This window comes from Saccopteryx leptura, chromosome 9, assembly GCF_036850995.1.
Source record: "Saccopteryx leptura isolate mSacLep1 chromosome 9, mSacLep1_pri_phased_curated, whole genome shotgun sequence".
NCBI classification, from domain to species: domain Eukaryota; kingdom Metazoa; phylum Chordata; class Mammalia; order Chiroptera; family Emballonuridae; genus Saccopteryx; species Saccopteryx leptura.
In genome coordinates, this window is record NC_089511.1 from 23,768,931 (window position 1) to 23,788,499 (window position 19,569).

The window sequence follows — 19,569 nt, forward strand, 5'->3', positions numbered from 1 at the left end:
ACCCCATGCTCAAGCTGGTGAGCCCACACTCAAACTGAATAAGCCAGTGCTCAAGCTGGCGACCTTTGGGTTTTGAACCTGGGTCCTCTGCATCCCAGTCCATCACTCTATTCACTGTACCACCGTTACTCTATTCACTGAATCAGGCCGTTGGCTGATTCTTAAATGTGCCCTGACCAGGGATCAAACTCACAACCTTGGCATATCAGGAAGACAACTGAGTTACCTAGCCAGGACATGAAAGGGCATTTAAATTCTCCCTGAGTAATCTGCTTAACAGATTTGGGAGATGGATGTAAACTCAAAAAGGGTCATTTATCTTCTACCTGTGAGGAATGTTGTCATTTCAGGGGACTCACCACGTGAAGAGGCAAAGCCCCTACAGGAAGGAGCCAGGCAGCTAGTTTCATGGGCATAACATAGGGTTACGTGTGGATCACTTAGCCTTCCCACAGCCTGTGATGGGGACATAAATCTAAAGGAAACAGAAAAGCATTCCAGAGTCAACCTCAGTTAGGGTCCAATGCCTCTGGTGGCCACTTGGCTACTTGCCCAAAGACCTTGGGATAACTCACCCATCCTTTGGGTGTTTGGTGGAAGGCTAGAGCCTGGGCCCCCCAAGACCCAGAGCAGATAGCCACTCTGTCAAAGATAAAGCCATACACTAGTGAAAGTGGTAAGAACTGATTTTAACCAGTAATAACTACTGCAATAAGGGAGAAGATCCAGTGGAAGCTGAACTCAATTTAGGCTTGTCTAGAGGTGACTGGGCATTTTAAAAGAACGATGGAGTATGGAGGGAAGTGATCAGGGACTCAGTAGAGACGGGATGTGAAATATTACAAAGGGTTGGTCAGTGTAAATGAGGATTAGGCCAACTGTGTCTGCTTGCTGGAAACGATTAAGATTAGGATTCTAACCTCCCACAGAGACTGGCAGACAGAGGCCCTATCCTTTCTGAGGATTACATTTCAAGGGAATGGCTTTCAGAGCCTTAGGAAAGACACTCCTGAGTTGTAGGAGATACATATACATCTCAAAGGGACAGAGGAAGGAGTCACAATTATATACTCTAAGTGGTAGTTAGGAACATATCATCCCTTATCGGCTAGAACAAACAGTAATTTTTTTTTTTGCAGCCTTGAATTGAGCTTTATCAGGAAGGCACTTTAAAAGAGGATAGGGTCATCCTAAGGAGGTGGCCTTGAGATGTTAGAAACTATGTTACTGTGTTTAAATCTTTTAATGTAGGGGGAGGAGAGTGGATGAAATAATTTGTGTTGAAAGTGTAATTTTTAGACCACAGTTGAAGTCTGTGGAAGAAGAGGTCTCAGGGGAGCCTGGCTAAAGTTTGGTCAAGCAGAAAGTCCTTCTCACCTTACAACTGAAGACTCTGGGATTATTGCTGAGGGTGATGATGGTCACTAAATTTCCCCTTCAGAGGTCTGTAGCTTCCGAACATCAGGGCTCCAGGTGGTAAGAAGGGGCTACCTGGGTAGGTGTGAAAGTCACTCTCAGATACTTGACAAGTCAGGAATCCACCTCCTCACCTCTTACTCCCCCCACCCCAACCTCATTTTAGATCAGAGCTCACCCAGAGGCAGCAGATTCTACGGAGCTGACCCTGTCAACTCTACCCAGCAAACAGCAACAGCAAGTTCTCAACGGGGTTCCCCAGCCCAGCAGCGTCAGCAGCACCTGGGAACTTGTTTGAAATGCAAATTCTCAGGCCCACTCTCGAGTTGATGAAACAGAACCTGGGGAAGGGGAGGTCAGCAACCTGTGTTCGAGCAAGCAAGCTCTCCAGGACAATCTGACACACCGAAGTCTGAGAACCACTGACGCACAGGCCTCCCCTCTGCTAAGAGGGGATGAAACGGGGAGCGTGAAACTGAGGTCCACCTGGAGCTTCATAAAGGATTTTAACTAGGTTTGGAAGTAGGGAAAAAGATAAGACACGGAAAAATATTTAAATTGTGTGCACTTTACCCTCCCTAACCAGTAGGGAACTAAGGGCATCTAACAGGAAAAGATATGAGAATGGGCTAAGACGGTGCTCCAGCGAGTGCGCGCTTCAGCAAACCCACAGACACTCGGTCCCCCTTTTCTCTGATGGGAAAACCCACGCCCGCTCAGCTCCCAGAGCTCTCTATCCTCGGGTCTGGGCGCAGCAGCCCAACCGCAGCTCCGGTTGGCAGAGCCCGGGCATCAAGCCAAGGTAGCCTCAGGTCATGGCTCTTCGCGAGCGCGAGTGGAAACGGTACCAGGAGAGCGGTTCGCGGGGCGGAGGCTTCTCCTCCACCCGGACTCGGCCGCAGCTGGCCACAGCCACGTTTGAGAGACATCCTGAGCTAGTTTGCCCGTTCCTGGCAATCCAGGTATTCAACCCAGGCCGGGGGCACCACACACCCCACATCGTACGCGGGGAGCCCACCCTTCTGGGAACGGAGATTTCCCATCCCCCTCATCCCCTAAGAGATAGACCCCCCACCAGAGCCCGGGCGAACTACAAAGCCCACAATCCCTAGGGCGCAGGCGCGCTGTCTTTTGGGAGTAGTAGTCCTAGATGCGGGGCACCCCTACTAACTCAGCGGCAGTTGGACTCCACATCCCAGCATGCCCATGCGCGTAGGGGAGGAGTAGGGAGGGGAAAGACCGGAGGATATGAATGGGGAGGGGGCAGCCGCCCCTCTTTCCCCCACCCTTCCCTTCAAGCTGGGCTGGGGTGGGGGGAGGGGCCGGGCTGAGGCGGCGGCGGCGGTTCGCTCCAGTTGGGCAGGGCTAGCAAGAGCTGGACTGGCTCGCTGCGGGCGAACCAGAGAGCAGCGGGGGTAACGGGTCCGGCTGTCGGCAGCGGCGGCGGCTTTCTGCAGGGGCGGAGGCGGTGGCAGGAGCGGCGAGCATGGCCCGCGCGGCGCCCGGCGCTGACTGAGGTGCGCGGGAGGGATGAGGTTGGGCGGGATGCGGGACGCCCCGGGCCCCTCCTGCTCCGAACCCTCTCTGCGCGGGCAGTAGGCTCGGCCCAGCGGCCCAGACCAGCCCAGTCCACCCCGGCAACTTCCCTCGGGTCGGGGCGCTGGGCTCCCCCATGCGGGCGCGGGTCCGCTTGCATTGGCCTCAATCCCCATCCCCGCCTTCTGCTTCTGCACATCAAACGTCTCCCAGCCCTCTAGGCGTGACTGTTCCGCTCCTTGGTGGCAGCCTCCAGCCCCAGCCCTGGGAAGCACTCCCTGCCTCAGTCCCGATTTCCAGTCCACTAGTCCGTACCCCGAACCCGGCGCGCTCCTGGTCTCTGCACTATCTGGAGACCCCTGCCCCGCTTTTCTTTGCACCATCAGCACCCCTCCTCTTCTCCCCACCCCACCCCCCACCCCCGGCAATGCTGCCTAGCCACTTCCAATAGGCAGCCCAGTTCTCTCTGGTAAGACCTAACCGCTTGACCTCCTTCCCACTTTGGAGAAACTGAGGCAGAGCACAAGCCAGGAACTTGACCAAGGCCATGCCCTAGTCCTGTGGGGGCTGGCCTGAGCCCAGTCCTCGGAATAGAAAGAGTCATCTCTTTCTCCCAGTCATTCCTCTCTAGCTGGACCAAACTTCCCAGCCCCCTGCTGCAGCACTGGGCTGAACTCACTTTAGTCTTCCTTTTAGCTTTCTACTACTTCTGTTCCCTAGCCCCCTGTTCTTGCCATATCCCACCTCTGGCCCTCTCTGCCTAGACTCTAGAGCAGGGGTCCCCAAACTACGGCCCGCGGGCCGCATGCGGCCCCTTGAGGCCATTTATCCAGCCCCCGCCGCAATTCCGGAAGGGGCACCTCTTTCATTGGTGGTCAGTGAGAGGAGCATAGTTGCCATTGAAATACTGGTCAGTTTGTTGATTTAAATTTACTTGTTCTTTATTTTAAATATATTTGTTCCCGTTTTGTTTTTTTACTTTAAAATAAGATATGTGCAGTGTGCATAGGAATTTGTTCATAGTTTTTTTTTTTTATAGTCCGGCCCTCCAACGGTCTGAGGGACAGTGAACTGGCCCCCTGTGTAAAAAGTTTGGGGACCCCTGCTCTAGAGAGAGTCAGCCACCCATTGCTAGTTTGCTCAAGTTGGCCTTTCCATTTCTATGCATTTGTTGCCAACCACATCCATTCTCCCATTTTACCTCTTGCTTTACAGCTGTGTAAGGCACTGTAGAACAGACTAAGGGCCCGTGAGAGTGACCCTGCCTGGGGTTCGGGGAAAGGGGAGAGAGGTGCTGGTGACAGAAAGGAATTGACAGCCTCTTTCAAGCAAAGCTGCAGAGGGGAGTTAGGAAAACAGTTATTCCTTGCAGTGGTAACTCACACTCCCATCTTGTCCTTGGGACAGTTGTCTAGAAGCTGGTTAGCCATCCCTGTCCCTTCCTCTTTATATGCCTGGTGGACTCCAAAGTCCCACGAGATGGAGGGAACCTCCTATGTTGGTGGAGATGGTGGCGTAAGAGGAGTCTGGGAGACCACTCCCCTAAACTTCACCTTGCTTCAGCTGCTAACTTTAGAGGGGATTGCTCTTCAGGAAGGAATGCCTGCCAGGGTGCCCTGAGCTCTTTGTTGATGAAGACACAGTGTCTATAGGTATACGCGGTGATCTCAAGTTTAGTTGTAGTGTTCAAGATTTGAGGGGCAGAGGGGACCAGGGCTCAGTGAGGTGCCACAGACTTGCCTTTTCTTGTCTTTTTCAACAGATTTGCCTCTGGCTTATCTCTTTCTAGCCTGGTGCTCAGTATCCCAGTAGGAAGTAGGGAGAGAGAGGGAGATCTATTAGCTCTGGGAGTGTGTTGGGGTCCTGAATGAGCAATTTTGATCTGAACCATATGGTTCCCTGATTCAGCACCCCTTCTCTCATCCCTCCCCCTTGGCTGAGAATAAGAAGTCTTAAACCTTGTAACTTGAGAATGGAGGAGGCAGGCGAGGCCAGGGGGCCAACTGTGTGTGAGTGAGTGTGTGTGTGTTTAAAGCTTGCCAGGGGCCTGTGGGAGTGACCCTGCCTGGGAATGCATTGCTGTGATGTGCTGTGGCATGCTCACAGCCCTCTATGAACTTTCTGAGCCCAAACGCCAGACAGAGCCAATTTCCAAGCCCCTTAGGAATCACGGGGTGCGGCCTCATGGGAGCATTTTCCCACATGCCAAGCCTCGGGACCTAAGCTATACCTCAGGGCTAGATTACTCTTAAGAAAGCTACATGTGATTGAGGAGTCCAAAAGAATAGCATTGGGGGCATGTTCTCTTTTCCCCAGTCATGACAAGAGAGGATCTGAGGGGTGGGGGCCTGGGAGAGGGGTGGGAAACTGATTCCTTTGCCTTATTCTATACCACGTCCTGCCTTGTGTATTCGTGTACTTGATTTTGGCTCCTGTTAAGACTGGAGGAAGTTCTTCAAATGTATTCTCATTTCTGAAATAACACAACCTAGCTTGGTCCTTGGCACATGATAAAATGTTCAGTAAATGTTGGAGGGTCTTATGGTTAAAGGTTTAGGACAGGATTCCTTATACTCGGCCAGATGTCAGAATCCCCTGGAAAGCTGTGTAAGGCACAGATTTCTGTTCCCACCCCAGAGTGTTCTGATTCAGTCAGTCTGGGTGTGGCCTAGAATTTGCATTTCTGCCCAGCTCCTTGGAGATATCACTTTGAGAACTCTTGGTTTGGGGCCATCAGTAGATGTTTGGGAGACTAATCTGGGCAAATGTAAAGTCTTAAGAGAGACTTCCTTCCACCTTGTGTCCCCATCCAGTCTTATTCTGGCAGCTGCACTGGTCGGGCTTTTTTCCTTTCATGCTCATGCTGCCCAGTGTTGGCTGGGTTATTGGTAGGGGTAGAGGTGACTCGTGGTACCTGAGCTTCCACATATCAGACACCGCCCCACAATTATTTGAAGCAGGACATTTAAGAATCAGGGCTTTGGAAAGGGGGTGGCTGAATGGACATGGGGAAGCAGACACTGAACCAGGCCCTCATCAACCCTGCCCCTGTCTCAGACTGAGCAGCTTGGGGTACTTGCTTGGGCGTAGTCCTGCTGAGGGTGCACACTGGGAAGGATGCCTACAAATCTCCGAAATTTAGAAAAGTGGAAGAAATTTCTTACCCTGTGCTTTTACTTTGTGAAGTGTTTTCTACCTGTTATTTTTCGGGTGGTTTATAAGGCAGATATTGACCCAGGCGAGTTACTAAGGAGCAGAGAGATGTATTGTGGGTCACATGGCAAGCCCTAGGACTTCTGATTCCAGCCTCTGACAGCATCTGCTAAACCAGGAGCTATAATAGCTGGAGTAATGGCTGCTGTTCACTGAGCACTTACTACTGGCCCAGCACCATCCTAGATGCTCTCACATATTAGCTCATCAAATCCTCATAGCAATGCTGTGAGGTTGGCATTACTGTTACTATTTTGTAGATGAAGAACAAACAGAGAACTTTGCAAACTTGCCCAAACTAAGCTAGTAAGTGGAGGACCTAGAATTCAAACTCCGGCCATCCTGATAGCACACCCATGCTCTTTGTCACTCACTGTCTCCCTTGCCCATGAAACTTGCCATTGTCCTTTGGGTTGCTGTCCCTGGAGCCTGATGAATTTTACTAAGCTTGAATTTATGCTGAGTGATGTGGAAGAGACAATGACCAAGTCAGGTACTCCAGTGTCTACAAGGGAAGGTAGAAGGGGCAGTCAGTGGCTTGTAGATTTGAAGGAGGTAGAAGTCATCTCCATAGAAGCTTCAGAAGAGGCCTCTAGGTTGGGCCCTGAAGGAGCAGGTAGGGTTCCAGTAGTGCCTGTGGGCTGGAAAGGATGTGAGCCAAGAGTGTTCATCACAGCACTTGTAGTGGGTTTTCCCTTCTGGTTGGATCATAGGAGATGTATTTCAAAATCAACGAGAAGATTTTGGTTACAAGAAACAACTTGGTAGATTTAGGCAGGAAAGCACCTCCTTGGAAGGCTTTGGCAACTCCCAGAATCAGAGAGATGACTCAAGACGCAGGTCCCCTTCAGAGTCTTTTATTTTTTTTAAAGATTTTATTTATTGATTTTTAGAGAGAGAAAAAGGAGGAGAGAAGCAGGAAGCATCAACTCATAGTTGCTTCTCGCATGTGCCTGGGCTTGGCAAGCCTGGGCTTTCGAACAGCATTCCAGATCGATGCTTTATCTACTGCGCCACCACAAGTCAGGCTCCCCTTCGGGGTCTTACGGTGGGTACAGCAGGAACCAGAGGACAGCCTCTTCATGGTACCAATGTCACCAGGATAAATATGCTCCACCTGTGCTCAGTAATTTTGTCACCACAGCTTGGGATTCACATCTAAGGGAGGAAATGCCTGGTCGGCCCAGCCTGGTTCACGTTCCCTCTCTTTGTCAGGGAAAGGCTAGTAGGCAGTCCCCCCCACTGAAAACTGAAGTTCCCAGAAGAAGAGGAAGTGGAAACTGTAGGAGATCAGTCCAAAAGGGTGGTATGGGAAAGGGAGTACTTAGTTCTTTTTTTTTTTTTTTAATTATTTATTTATTTATTCATTTTAGAGAGAAGAAAGAGTGAGAGAGAGAGAAAGGAGGGAGGAGCAGGAAGCATTAACTCCCATATGTGCCTTGACCAGGCAAATGCAGAGTTTTTGAACCAGTGACCTCAGCATTTCCAGGTCGACGTTTTATCCACTGCGCCACCACAGGTCAGGCCTGTACTTAGTTCTGAAAGAGTCTTTTTTTTAAAAAAAATTTTATTTATTGATTTTAGAGAGAGAGGAAGGGAGAGAGAGAAGGAAACATCGATTTGTTGTTCCTCCTATTTACGCATTCATTGGTTAATTCTGGTATGTGCCCTGACCCAGGATAGAACTCACAACCTTGGTGTATTGGGATGAGGCTCTAACCAACTGAGCTACCCAGTCAGGGTTCTGTTCTGACAAGTTTCAGAGCAGGTAGAGGGTAGACTAGGAGTAGGTTATGGCTGGGTCAGAAGGAGACAAAAAAAAAGGAGGGAGGGAGGAATCAGAAAACCAGATAGAGTCCAGGTGAGCTAATAAAAGCTGCAACTTGGCAGTAGAAATGGAAAAGAAGGGACTGATTCTAGAGAGATTACGCAAGTAGGTATCGTCTTCTGGAATGGACGCGAGATTGGCTGGGGTTTGACATTTCAGTGCCTGGGTGATGAGGTTGGTTCCTTTGGCTGAAGTGGGGCAGCCAGGGGGAGGAAGAGTTTGCAGGAGAGCATGATGTGTCTGTGCTTTGGAGGAGCTGTGTGCAGGATGCTGATAGCACGCCAGAATCCTGATGAGCTCATCTCTTTTGACTCCAAACTGCCTGAGGTTTGAGACCTCAGCCCTGAGGAGCTAGTGCCCTGGAAGCTCCAGGGCCCTGTACTTCCTGAAAGCAGCTGGGGCTTTCAGCACACCTGCATCTCTTCTCACACTTCAGCCTGGGGTGGGCTTTCCCTTCCCTACTTTAAGTTCTCATGTCCCAACTCCCCCCCGCCCCCATGTTCTGCATACCCAAGCCCTTGACAGCTAAATGGCCTGGCTTAGCTTTCTGGGGACCAAGGTATTCAGATTTTCTTCCATTTCTTCTCAGAATACTTGTTCATATTAAGTCCTTGCTAACTATCAGGGCAAACATCTCCAAGTGACATTTCCAAAAGAGAGGGTCTGAACTTTGCTTGCTATCTGAGGAAAACAGGCCTTTCCTCCAGTTATGCCATATTCATGGTTAGGGATGCTGGCGTGTGTCCCTAACCAGCCGTTTTAGAATACTTTTTTAGTGTACTTTTTGGTGCTTATTTATAACTCATTATTGTAACTACAACATATTGTCAGTTGAGCTTTCATGTTATCATTGCAGGTCTATCTAAAGGCTCCAAGGCATAGGCTAGCATTTGCGCCACCCCAACTTTCTAGTGGAGAACCGGGGAAGTTTCCTCCTACAGGAGTGGGAGGAAGGGCACAGGGTCCTCTGTGGGGTGGGAATAGGAGGAGCTATGATGAAGGGTACTTATTCCTGCAGATTTTCAGAGGGAAGGTTGTCTTCCTGGGGTGAAGAAGATTGTTATCTTCAATTCCAGCTGTGGACATTCAAATATATGTGATATTTTGCCATTTATGAATGCAGTGCATACTACCATGTACAATAAGGTGAACCAGGGATTGCCTAACCAGTGTAGGCGCTGTGGATAGAGTGTTGACCTAGAATGCTGAGGACCCAGGTTCAAAATCTGAGGTCACCGACTTGAACACAGCCTCATCCAACTTGAGCACAGACGCACCAGCTCAAGCTTGAGGTCACCGGCTTGAGCGTAGGATTATAGACATGATCCCATGGTCGCTAGCTTGAGCTCAAAGGTTGCTGGCTTGAAGCCTAAGATCTCTGGCTTGAGCAAGGGGTCACTGGCTCCCCCAGTCAAGGCATGTATGAGAAGCAATCAATGAACAACTAAGGCACTGCAACTGTGAGTTGATGCTTCTCATCTCTCTCCCTTCCTGCCTGCCTGCCTATCTATCTGTCTCTCTCTCTCGCTTAAAAAAAAAAAAAGTTGAACCAGGGACAAGGGAAATCTAGAAAAAATGCAACTTTTCCTTATTTTGATATCTGGCCTGACCTGTGGTGGCGCAATGGATAAAGCATCGACCTGGAACACTGAGGTCGCCATTTTGAAACCCCAGGCTTGCCTCATCGAGACACACACATATGGGAGGTGATGCTTCCTGCTCCAGCCCCCTTCTCTCTCCCTCCCCTCTCTCTAAAAGTGAATAAATAAAATCTGAAAAAAAAGAAAAAGAAAAACATCCTCAACCCCACCTTTCTTCTTCCTTCTTTGTAAATGAGGAAGCCCAGATATGGTAACTGTTTACTGACCTCACCCCACTGGCTGCTGGGGGGGCATTATGCTCTGTTTCTGTAGTCCTGTTTCTCTTCTCTTCTTGGATTATGATCTTTGCTCATTAGCATCCTTTTTCCTTTTCTGTCCTTTTTCTCTCCAGGATCAGGGCAGGACACATCCCAGAGGGACACAAAATCAGCCCCACCTCTGTATGGTTCAGGCGTGAGGCCCCTCCAGCTCTCAAAAGGGCCAAGTTGCAGGGCTCAAGAGAAGGCAGGAGACCCTGTGGTGTTAGGGTGCGATCCAGGAACCCTAAAGTGCAGTCCTTACCCTGCTCTACCCTTTCTCTATGGAGTCCTTCAGCTGAAAAGTCCAAGCACCATGGGGAAGGTGACCACCTCCCAGCCTGAGCGGATCTGCTGCCTTTTGAGGAAGAAAATCAGCAACAAATGCAAATAGCTAATTGGTCTAGAGGGAGCTGCTCTGGTGAGGAAAAATCAACAAGTTCCTTATTTATGTGGCCACAGGGAATTTGGGGGGCGGGTAGTGAAGAGGGGAAGCTGAGAGATGATTACAGGAAGAGGCACAGGTAAGGGAATTGGGGGTGGAGTGGGGATGCCCCTGCCGCTCCTGTCACCCCCAAGCTTTCCTCACCTCCCACTCCCTCCTTCTGTTCAGGGTTCCTGTGGGTTTGAAAGGGACATTAGTAGAAATTTGAATCTTCCCCCACCATAAGTAGAGTTCCCCACAATTCTCACTGCCATTTCAAGTTTAGTTACAAAGTACCAATCGTTTGATACTGATGGTGAACTGGAACCAGAGTTGGGAGGAAGTGAAAGTCTCTGCAGGCCTGAGTGGAATGCTTTGGCTGTGCACATAAAAGAGCAGCCAAAAGGGAATGAGGCAGCCGGAGCACCGGAAGAGAGGGGAGAGCCTTTAAGCTCCTCCTTGTTCCCAGCTGGTTTGGCTCCTTTGGGGAGGCAGGTGAGTGTGCGGATGCTGGGCCACAAGGGTGTTTCCAGGGCCCCGCCTTCTCTCTGTTCCATCCTGTCCCAGAGGGCTCAGTATTTCCCTGGACCAACACCTGTCAAGCTTCTGGCTGGTTCCCGGGGTCTCCAGCACAGTTCAGGAGGTACCATGAGAAGGGGAGACAGGAGAGTCTGAAGGCGTGAGGAGATGAATGAGGGCCCCATTCAGGCTCTTCCAGTGTTGGTACTTCCTTAGATAGGAAGGTGCTGTGAAATGGGGAGCAGGGTAAATAGTTTATATGGAGGAGGTTTAGCCTAAGGCCAAAGTGTCAACTATTTGTTTGGTAAAGGAATTTCCTCAGAGCCTGAAAAGCAATTAATTCAACCTTGACTCTAAAGCAGCAGTAGGCATACTTCTTGGATGAATGAGAGTTCTAATCTTTCAAGTGGCACTTCCTGTACTTAACACAGAAGATACCTCACCTCCCTTCAAATGTGGTTGATGAATTTTAGGGGGTATCTTCTTACACTTGGGCCACCTATCCTAGTGGTTCCTGCCTGTCTGGATCAGATCTGTGGGCCTACCCTGCCATTCATCCTGTGTAAAACAAGGAGAAAAGCCAGCAGGCCTCTGTTGGCAGTCAGTGAGGTCAAGGTGAGGCCTGGGTTGGCTGAGGGCCCAAGAGCCTGAGTGTAGGGCTGTTTGGCTCTTCCAAAGGGGAGACAGCTTGTTTGGTCAGATATCATCTCAATGGTTTTCATAGTCCAGGGCCCAGTCTGCTTGGATGCACACAGTATTCTCACTACCTTAACTACCCACAGGGCAGTTGGTGCTGTGTGACCCAGGGCAAGTCACTGCCCTTCTCTGGGCCTCAAGAGTCCTCATCTGTGAATACAGAATTTAGAGACCTGGTCAGGGATTTTCTCTCAAACCCTCTGGCAGACCAGGTAGAAGAATACCATACTCTGAGAGGGGAGGTAGTGCTGGGACACAGGATTGTATAGAGTGGTCCAGATGATCATGGGAATTAGTTTGACCTTTCTCCTAACCTGCTTGGAAGCACTGACAGCAGCCAGCCTGCCCTGCTATCTCTCTGGAAAACTCGGGCTCCTGCAGCCAAGGGAGCTGTCGCCTGGCCTCCATGGTTCCCATCCCCTCAACCCTTGCTCTGGCTCTGTCCTGGGTTCAGGCAGAAAGACCTATCTGGTCTCTCACCACATTCCTTCCTTCCTCCACTGGCCACTGGTTAGGCTCTGGGGTGACTCTTTATAGGGGTCCCATTTCTTTATGCTCCCAGTGACCCACCCCCTTGTGCCCTGGCTCTGCTCTAGCCAGGTGTTTTCCCAAAGCCGAGGCTGATCACAGAAGGGATGGGATCATCAGTACAGACATGTGGCAGGTTGGCTAAGAGTTGAGAACACAGCCAGAAGGGGATGCAAAGGCCTGAACTGAAAGGGAAGGGGACTGGGTACCTTGAGGAAACTAGTTTGGGCCCAGCATAACGTTTCTTGGATCACTGCCCAAGAAGGAGTGGCAAGATGGGGTGGTCTGGCCCAGAGATGGGCCCTGCATCCACCCTGGTGGGGGGAAGGCACAGGCTTTCCGCGCTGGACTGGGCTTGGCTGGTCACACAGGACTGTGCTTGCAGGAAGTGTGGGAGAGGTTGTTAATGAGTGTTTGTTCTCCACAGGCTGCAGGCTGCCAAGGGTCAGTCTGATAAGAGGGAAGAGATAGACTCCTTGACAGCTGCCTTTTCTTGGCTGGCCCCACAGACACTGGCAGTCTATTGTGGTGCTGTTCTTGCTCTATCTTCTCCCCTTCCTGAAAGACACAGGCCCTGGCCTCAGCTCAGCTGGGTTTCCCCTGCCTGCCCTCCAGCTCCTCTCCCATCTGTGGTCAGAGGAGGTCTGCCCTGGGGGAGGGTCAGTCCTGGCAAGACTCAGCCAATTCTGAGCCTGACCTTGGAGTGGGAAGCCACCTAGGCTGGGGCCAGGTCTCTGAGTAGAGCAGTGACTGTCTGGTCCATTTTGGTCTCAGGGTCACCCTGCTGCTCAGCCATCCAGACCTGGGGTCACAGGGCTATTGGAGAGTCACACTTTTGCCCCAGAACTTTGGGAGATCCTGCTGTTTTTGCTGGAAGGAGTGGGGATGGGGATCTGATGGGATTTGTGAGGGTCACTTTGGCCTCCCCATGGGGACTGAACTTGGGAGGGTCTCTTTAGCAGATCCAGGGCTACTGTGGGTAATGTATGACAGTCCTTTGGATAAGGTGATGGCGGTAAATGCGGAAAAATAGAGAAAGATAAGTGACTAATCTGCGGTAAGAATCAGGTGGACTTTGTAATAGGTTGCCTGAGGGAGGCAGAAGGAAGGAGGGAGTATAGATGACTCCCACGTTTCAGGTTTGGATGGATACTGTCTTTCTCAGAAACTGGGATAAAGAAAGAGGACCGGGTTTGGGTGGGCTTGGAGTATGCATGAGTTTGGTTTGTGATAGGTGGAGTTTGAGTTATTTATGGGTACCTCTAAGGTATGTCATCTGGGGGCAATATCCAGAAATGCGTGGGACAGATGGGTCTGGAGGGCAGGTGAGTGTCAGGCAGTATTTGAAAAGCCAGGCACAATTCTTAACAAGTTGAGAAATATGTTTGGAAAGAGTTCCCCCCAAGCCTGACCAGGTGGTGGTGCAGTGGATAAAGTGTTGGGCTGGGATGGTAGAGGACCCAGGTTTGAGTGTGGGTTTATCCAGCTTGACTGTGGGCTCACCAGCTTCAGCGTGGGGTCACTGGCTTGAGCGTGGATTCATAGACATGACCTCATCATTGCTGGATTGAGCCCAAAGGTTGCTGGCTTGAGCCCAAGGTCGCTGGCTTGAGCAAGGGGTCACTTGCTCTGCTGTAACCCCCTGGTCAAGGAACATATGAGAAAGCAATCAATGAACAACTAAGGAGCTGCAATGAAGGATTGATGCTTCTCATCTCTCTCCCTGTCTGTCTGTCCCTATCTGTCCCTCTCTTTGTCTCTCTCTGTCACACACACACACACACACACAGAAAAATTAGTTCCCCCCAAAATCCATTGCCACATAGAATGTAACTTAGTGTCCTGACTTTCCATTACATTTCATGTATAGGGTTATCTTCTCTTCCCTGACCACTTCAGCTGGTTCAGGACCTGGCCAGGTAGCAAACCTCCCCTGTGGTTCCCAAAGGAAAATAGAGTGTCATCCGATCTAAAGATGTTGTGTACTGAGGCAGCAGGCAGTGCAAGGTGAGCATTGGGCCCTTGGAGACCTTTCAGTAACTCCTGGCTGACTTATATGCCAGAAACATTTCTGTAGACAAGCTAATGAGAATTTGTTGCCATTTATTAATTTACCCTGTTGAAAACTAAATGCTAGCCTGACCAGGTGGTAGCACAGTGGATAGAGCATTGACCTGGGACGCTGAGGACCCAAGTTTGAAACCCTGAGGCTGTTGGCTTGAGCATGGGGTTGCCGGCTAAGCAGGGATGAGACATGATTCCATGGTTGCTGGCTTAAAGCCCAAAGTTGTTGGCTTGAGCCCAAGGTCGCTAGCTTGGCTAAAGCCCCCCAGTCAAGGCACATATGAGAAGCAATCAATGAACAACTAAAGTGACACAATAACTAAAGTGCCTCCTTATTGATACTTTTTTTTTTTTACAGGGACAGAGAGAGAGTCAGAGAGAGGGATAGACAGGAACAGACAGACAGGAACAGAGAGAGATGAGAAGCATCAATCATTAGTTTTTCGTTGCGACACCTTAGTTTTTCATGGATTGCTTTCTCATATGTGCCTTGACCGCGGGCCTTCAGCAGACCAAGTAACCCCTTGCTCGAGCCAGCGACCTTGGGTCCAAGCTGGTGAGCTTTTTGCTCAAACCAGATGAGCCCGCACTCAAGCTGGCAATCTCAGGGTCTCGAACCTGGGTCCTCCGCATCCCAGTCCGACGCTCTGTCCACTGCACCACCGCCTGGTCAGGCTTGTTGATACTTTTGATACTTCTCATCTCTCTTTCTCTTCGAAAAAAAAATACAGAAACCCCCTAAATACTAGAATGTAGAGTGGAACTGAGAATCACGGAATCATTCTATTTACAGATCAAAAAGAAGCAGCTGAGAAATTTGCCTGATATTCTCAAAGCAGTAGATAGAAGAACTGAGAGAAGAACCCAGGCCATCTGACTTACAAGCTGGGGGCTCTTTCCAGAATGAAGTGTGGCATTTCTTAGGGAGGAGCCCCTTGGGCACCCCAGCTGCCATCCACAAGAAGTCATTCATCCCCTGGAATTTAGGATGAAGAGCTGACATAGGCAGGTTATGGTACATGCGTACTTCCTTGTGGTGGCCCAGTGCTGTCTGCATGGTGGTTGGTGTTATGCAGGTGTCTGTCTGAGATGGGGGAGACATTCACTGTGGCTTAACCTGTCCCAGCCAACAGAGGAGGCATTGGCCCTGCTCCGGCTGGCTTCTGCCTTGTGCTGCTTCCATCTGCTTCCATCCCCTCCCGTCTCCCCTATCATCTTGGCTTCTTGGATGCCTACCCTCTGTGTTGTTTCCTGTTGGGGCCTGGGTGAAGATGTAGCTCCAGGGCTGCTGTGCTTTCTGGATTAGGTTGGAGTATTTTGTATTGGAGAGGCCCCTCTGTCTCCTCCTTTGGAAGAGAATGCCCAGAACACTAGTGCCAGTTTCGGTACAGATAGACAAATAGCATGATTTTGGGCTCAGATCCCATCACTTCCAATTTATAAGGGGCCTGATATTTGACCCAGCTTGGCAGAGCCAGGAATGGGGTATGATAGAAAGAGCTCTGGGCTTTAAACCTCCAATTTAACAAGAGAATACCTCAAGCTCAATCTGACACATACTTCTTGCCTTGAGTAGGTCACTCTCCTGGGCAGCTGGGCTGGAAAGGGAAGGCTGTCCCTGTGAGTGGCTTTGGGCCATTTGAAAATTTGAGTTACATATAAACAAGATGCTGGAGGTCCTGGAAGCTCGCAGGCATTTCTTACCAGCTTCTTGGTGCTCAGGGAGTGAGGTGGGGCTCTTCCTAGTTTGGATTGAATTCCTCTTTCATTCTGACCATCTCCTCTGGCATCTTTCTTGCTGCCCTTCAGATACCTGCTGACAGCCAGTTCTTCTCTCCTGAACTGTCTGCCAGCCTAGACTGACCAGTGTGTTCTGTCTGCCCCTCCTGCTTGGCTCCCAGAGGTCCCTGCTCTGCGTGTTTCTGTCTGAGGCTGTGTTCTAAGTGATTACCCAGCCTGGGCCAGACCTCCCTGTTCCTGTAGCCTGAGCCACAGTGTCTTCTCTTGTCCCTGCCTCTTTCCTCTCTGTGGGGCTGCAACTTGGTGGGACCTGTGGTACATAGTGTTTTGCAGCCTACAGCCATTGTTTATTTCATCTTGTCAGTTGCTGCAAGATAAGTAGGGCAGGCATTATTATGCTCATTTTATAGATGGAGGACCTGAGGGCCAGAGAGTTATGATTTTCCCAAAGACACAACTGTCAAATAGCAGAACCAGGCCCTGGCCGGTTGGCTCAGTGGTAGGACGTCGGCCTGGCGTGAAGAAGTCCCAGGTTCGATTCCTGGCCAGGGCACACAGGAGAAGCGCCCATTTGCTTCTCCACCTCTCCCCCTCTCCTTCCTCTGTCTCTCTTCCCCTCCCATAGCGAGGCTCCATTGGAACAAAGATGGCCCGAGCGCTGAGGATGGCTCCTTGGCCTCTGCCCCAGGCGCTAGAGTGGCTCTGGTTGCAACAGAGCGACGCCCCGGAGGGGCAGAGCATCGCCCCCTGGTGGTTAGAGCGTCTCCCCCTGGTGGGCGTGCCGGGTGGATCCCAGTCGGGCGCATGCGGGAGTCTGTCTGACTGTCTCTCCCTGATACCAGCTTCAGAAAAATACAAACAAAAAAAAAAAGAGAGAGAGAGAAAAATAGCAGAACCAGTCCTGAAATTGCAGTCCTCTGGGTTTAGTCCAGAGTTTGCTGTAAAACATGAACTCAGAGGCACATATTGGAGTGGGGATGCCCCAGTCTCACCAGGAAAGCCAGGGGCTTGAAATCAGACCCTGAACCGCCTCTTCACAGCCCCAGGTCACCCTGCACAAGCTGCAGTCCCAAACAGACATCATCATGTTGGCCATCCCTTTGTAACCCCAAGATACATAATAAAACCGGACTACAGAGACCCCTCCCTGGGGACTATTGTAATGGACTCTTCTCTGTACATTTCTCCCATCCCTGTTGCCCCAAAGTTGACAACAATAATGCATGTCATGTCGAACATCATCTTAGCAGGGAGCATATAATTTAGGCCAGCTCTAGGAGGATGAATCACTCCTTGAGGAAGGGACTGGCAAGGGTTCCCCTCCCACACACCCCACACTCTGTCCCGCTACCCTCTCCCTGGGGGCAGTGCAGTGGAAGGCTCCCTTTGTGCCTGCTCATAGCAGTTGATATTGCCACTTTCCAGGGGTGGTGAAGTGGATTACCTAGCAACCTTGGGGATATTTGTTGCTCCCAGAGTCAGTCATGGCATATTACCAGCTCCTCAGTGAAGAGGAAAATGGCTCAGCCGGAGCGAGGGGTAAATGAAAGCAGGTGTGTGTGTTCACCAGCCACCTGCTTTCTGCCTCCTGGAGATGAACATTAGGGACACAAGGAAAAGCGAGGTGCAGGGCAGGGGTTGGAGCTAGAAGTTTCCCAGCACCAGCCTGGGCACAGACTCAGGGCCTCTAACTGGAATTTTCAAGGTCTCTGTTGAAAAGATGACATCCAGAGGACAGCGACTGAGCAACAGGCTGACTCTGGGCTCCCCCGTCCTCTACTTCTCTTCTGTCTACCTCCACTCCTGGATGAGGTGGGGGGCATTGCTTCCTTTTAATTTCCTGGCCCAAGCCTGGAGACAGACACTTGGGGGTTCCATTAGCATAACTGCCACAGGCTGACCTTTCCAAAAGACATGACAGAATATAAAAGGAGAACAAAAGAAAGCTAAAGATAGAATGTAGGGAAAATAAAAACAGTCTGGCTCATGACACACAGGTTACCAGTGTGTTTCCAAAGTGTTCTGTCCACTAGTGATACTGACTCTTAGGGCTAGCATACACTCTGCTTGTAGAGTTTCTGGCCTCCTACCACTGACCTGTCTCCCTCTCTAAGGCATCCTCTTAAGACACATGCCACTATGAATCCTCTCCAAGAGAGCCAGCTGGTCTACCTTCTGCTCAAGTGCCTGTCCCACCCTCCTTTCTACCCAGGGCTCATTGGTTGTGGGGGGTATGGCCCCTCCCCTAGGCCACAGAGGGAACTGGCACCTACATGTACCTTATAGGAGTGCCATTTTATTCTGAGTAATCCTTGTACTAGCACCTGTCTCTTGCCATAGTACTCAGGCCCCAGCTGAGCCCACAAGATGCCATACCAGGGCTGGTGGTTCTTCGACATCTGATCTTGGCAGGAACAGTACAAGTCTCCCTACCCGATTCCTTCCTCCCACTGGCCCTAAGAATAGAAACCAAGTTGGTCTGGTTGGTGGAAGTTTTAGGATGGGTTGGGGGAAAGATTGTTCTGTGTTTTTTCAAAAAACAAAAAGAACACTTTGAAGTCACCTAGTCTTGATGAAGGAAGTAGATAAGAACCTGACAGAACTAAATTTCCAGCCTACAGCCCGCCTCTGCGTCCTGTCTGGTGTGTGAATGGTGTCCAGGGGCCAGACAGGTCTCCGTGCTTCACATTGCTGCCTGCTAGATACACGACGCCCCCATTTCATACCAAATGTTCAGATGAAGGCACAAAAGAATCAAAAGAACTACTGCCTCACAAGAAAATGTGGGGGATAGAAAAAGGGTGATTGTCATCAGTAACAGCCCACTGTCCCTACCCTGCTAAGGTTGGAGTCCTGTAGAGAAGTTTGCCGCTGTGCAAAGTAGGTTTCCATGCCTGCAGACCAGGCTGTCACTTTCATGGTATTGCCTGGTCCCAGAGGCTCTGCCATTCTACCTGAGTGGCTTGAGGACTGAAAAGTTATAGCCAGAGGTCTTCCCAGCCCGGTGGAAGAGGTGTGTATTATGGGGCTGATGACAGACAGCCTTGTTCTCACCTGCACCTTCAAGTGAGGCACTAGCCCTAGCTGAGTAAGCTGTGCTGCCCTCACCCCCCCCCAGGCTGGGAGAGGGGAGGACCCCAGACCTAGGCTCTTGTACTTTGAGGGAGGGACACTTCTGGACCCTCATGTCCCAGCAGCTGCATCAGCATTCTTAGGGCTGTGGCTGTCCTATGTGTCGGAGCTTGGGACCAAGCCCATCCTAGTATATGCCACTCAGGAAGAAGTGAGATCTGCCGTCTGGTTTGCTGAAGGCCTTGAATCCTGTTGAGTTGTGCATATGCCGTGACTGCACAGAACCGAATCCTGCAGCCTTCCTGCCAGTGGAGCCATCAGTCAGCCTGCTTCCTGGGCCCCTTTCTTGCAGGTTCACATTACTGGGGGTTGGGTTATGACCTCTCCCCTGGCATTCTCTCCCTACCCTCCCTTCCCACAGAGGATGTGAGGATAGGTGCTAGAATTTTAAGTTGAGTTCTTCAACTCTGGGCCTGGGCTAGACCTGGCTAGTGTTTTGAGCCATAGAGAAGCATATAGCTTATCCCTTCTGTAGGTTTGCATTGGCAGGACTTGTATGTGCCCTAGCCCAGCCCTTCTCCATTAGCCACTGCTGGGATCTAGCAGGCCTTAGCCTTCTTCAGGGTGGCCAAACTT

The 19,569-nt window shown here is 50.7% G+C and overlaps 1 protein-coding gene across 3 annotated transcripts in view; it reads left to right on the plus strand.

The window, feature by feature from the left end:
• Positions 1-2,645: 2,645 nt before the first annotated feature.
• ST3GAL2 (ST3 beta-galactoside alpha-2,3-sialyltransferase 2) overlaps positions 2,646-19,569 on the plus strand; it is a 51,828-nt gene continuing 34,904 nt past the window's right edge. Inside the window, exon 1 of one of the 3 annotated variants that reach the window (XM_066349440.1) lies at positions 2,646-2,933. The gene's annotated coding sequence lies outside the window, so the exon portion shown is untranslated. Of the gene's footprint in view, positions 2,934-10,291; positions 10,312-10,395; positions 10,415-19,569 lie in introns of those variants that run through there. The other 2 variants (XM_066349441.1, XM_066349442.1) reach the window with 2 other exon arrangements.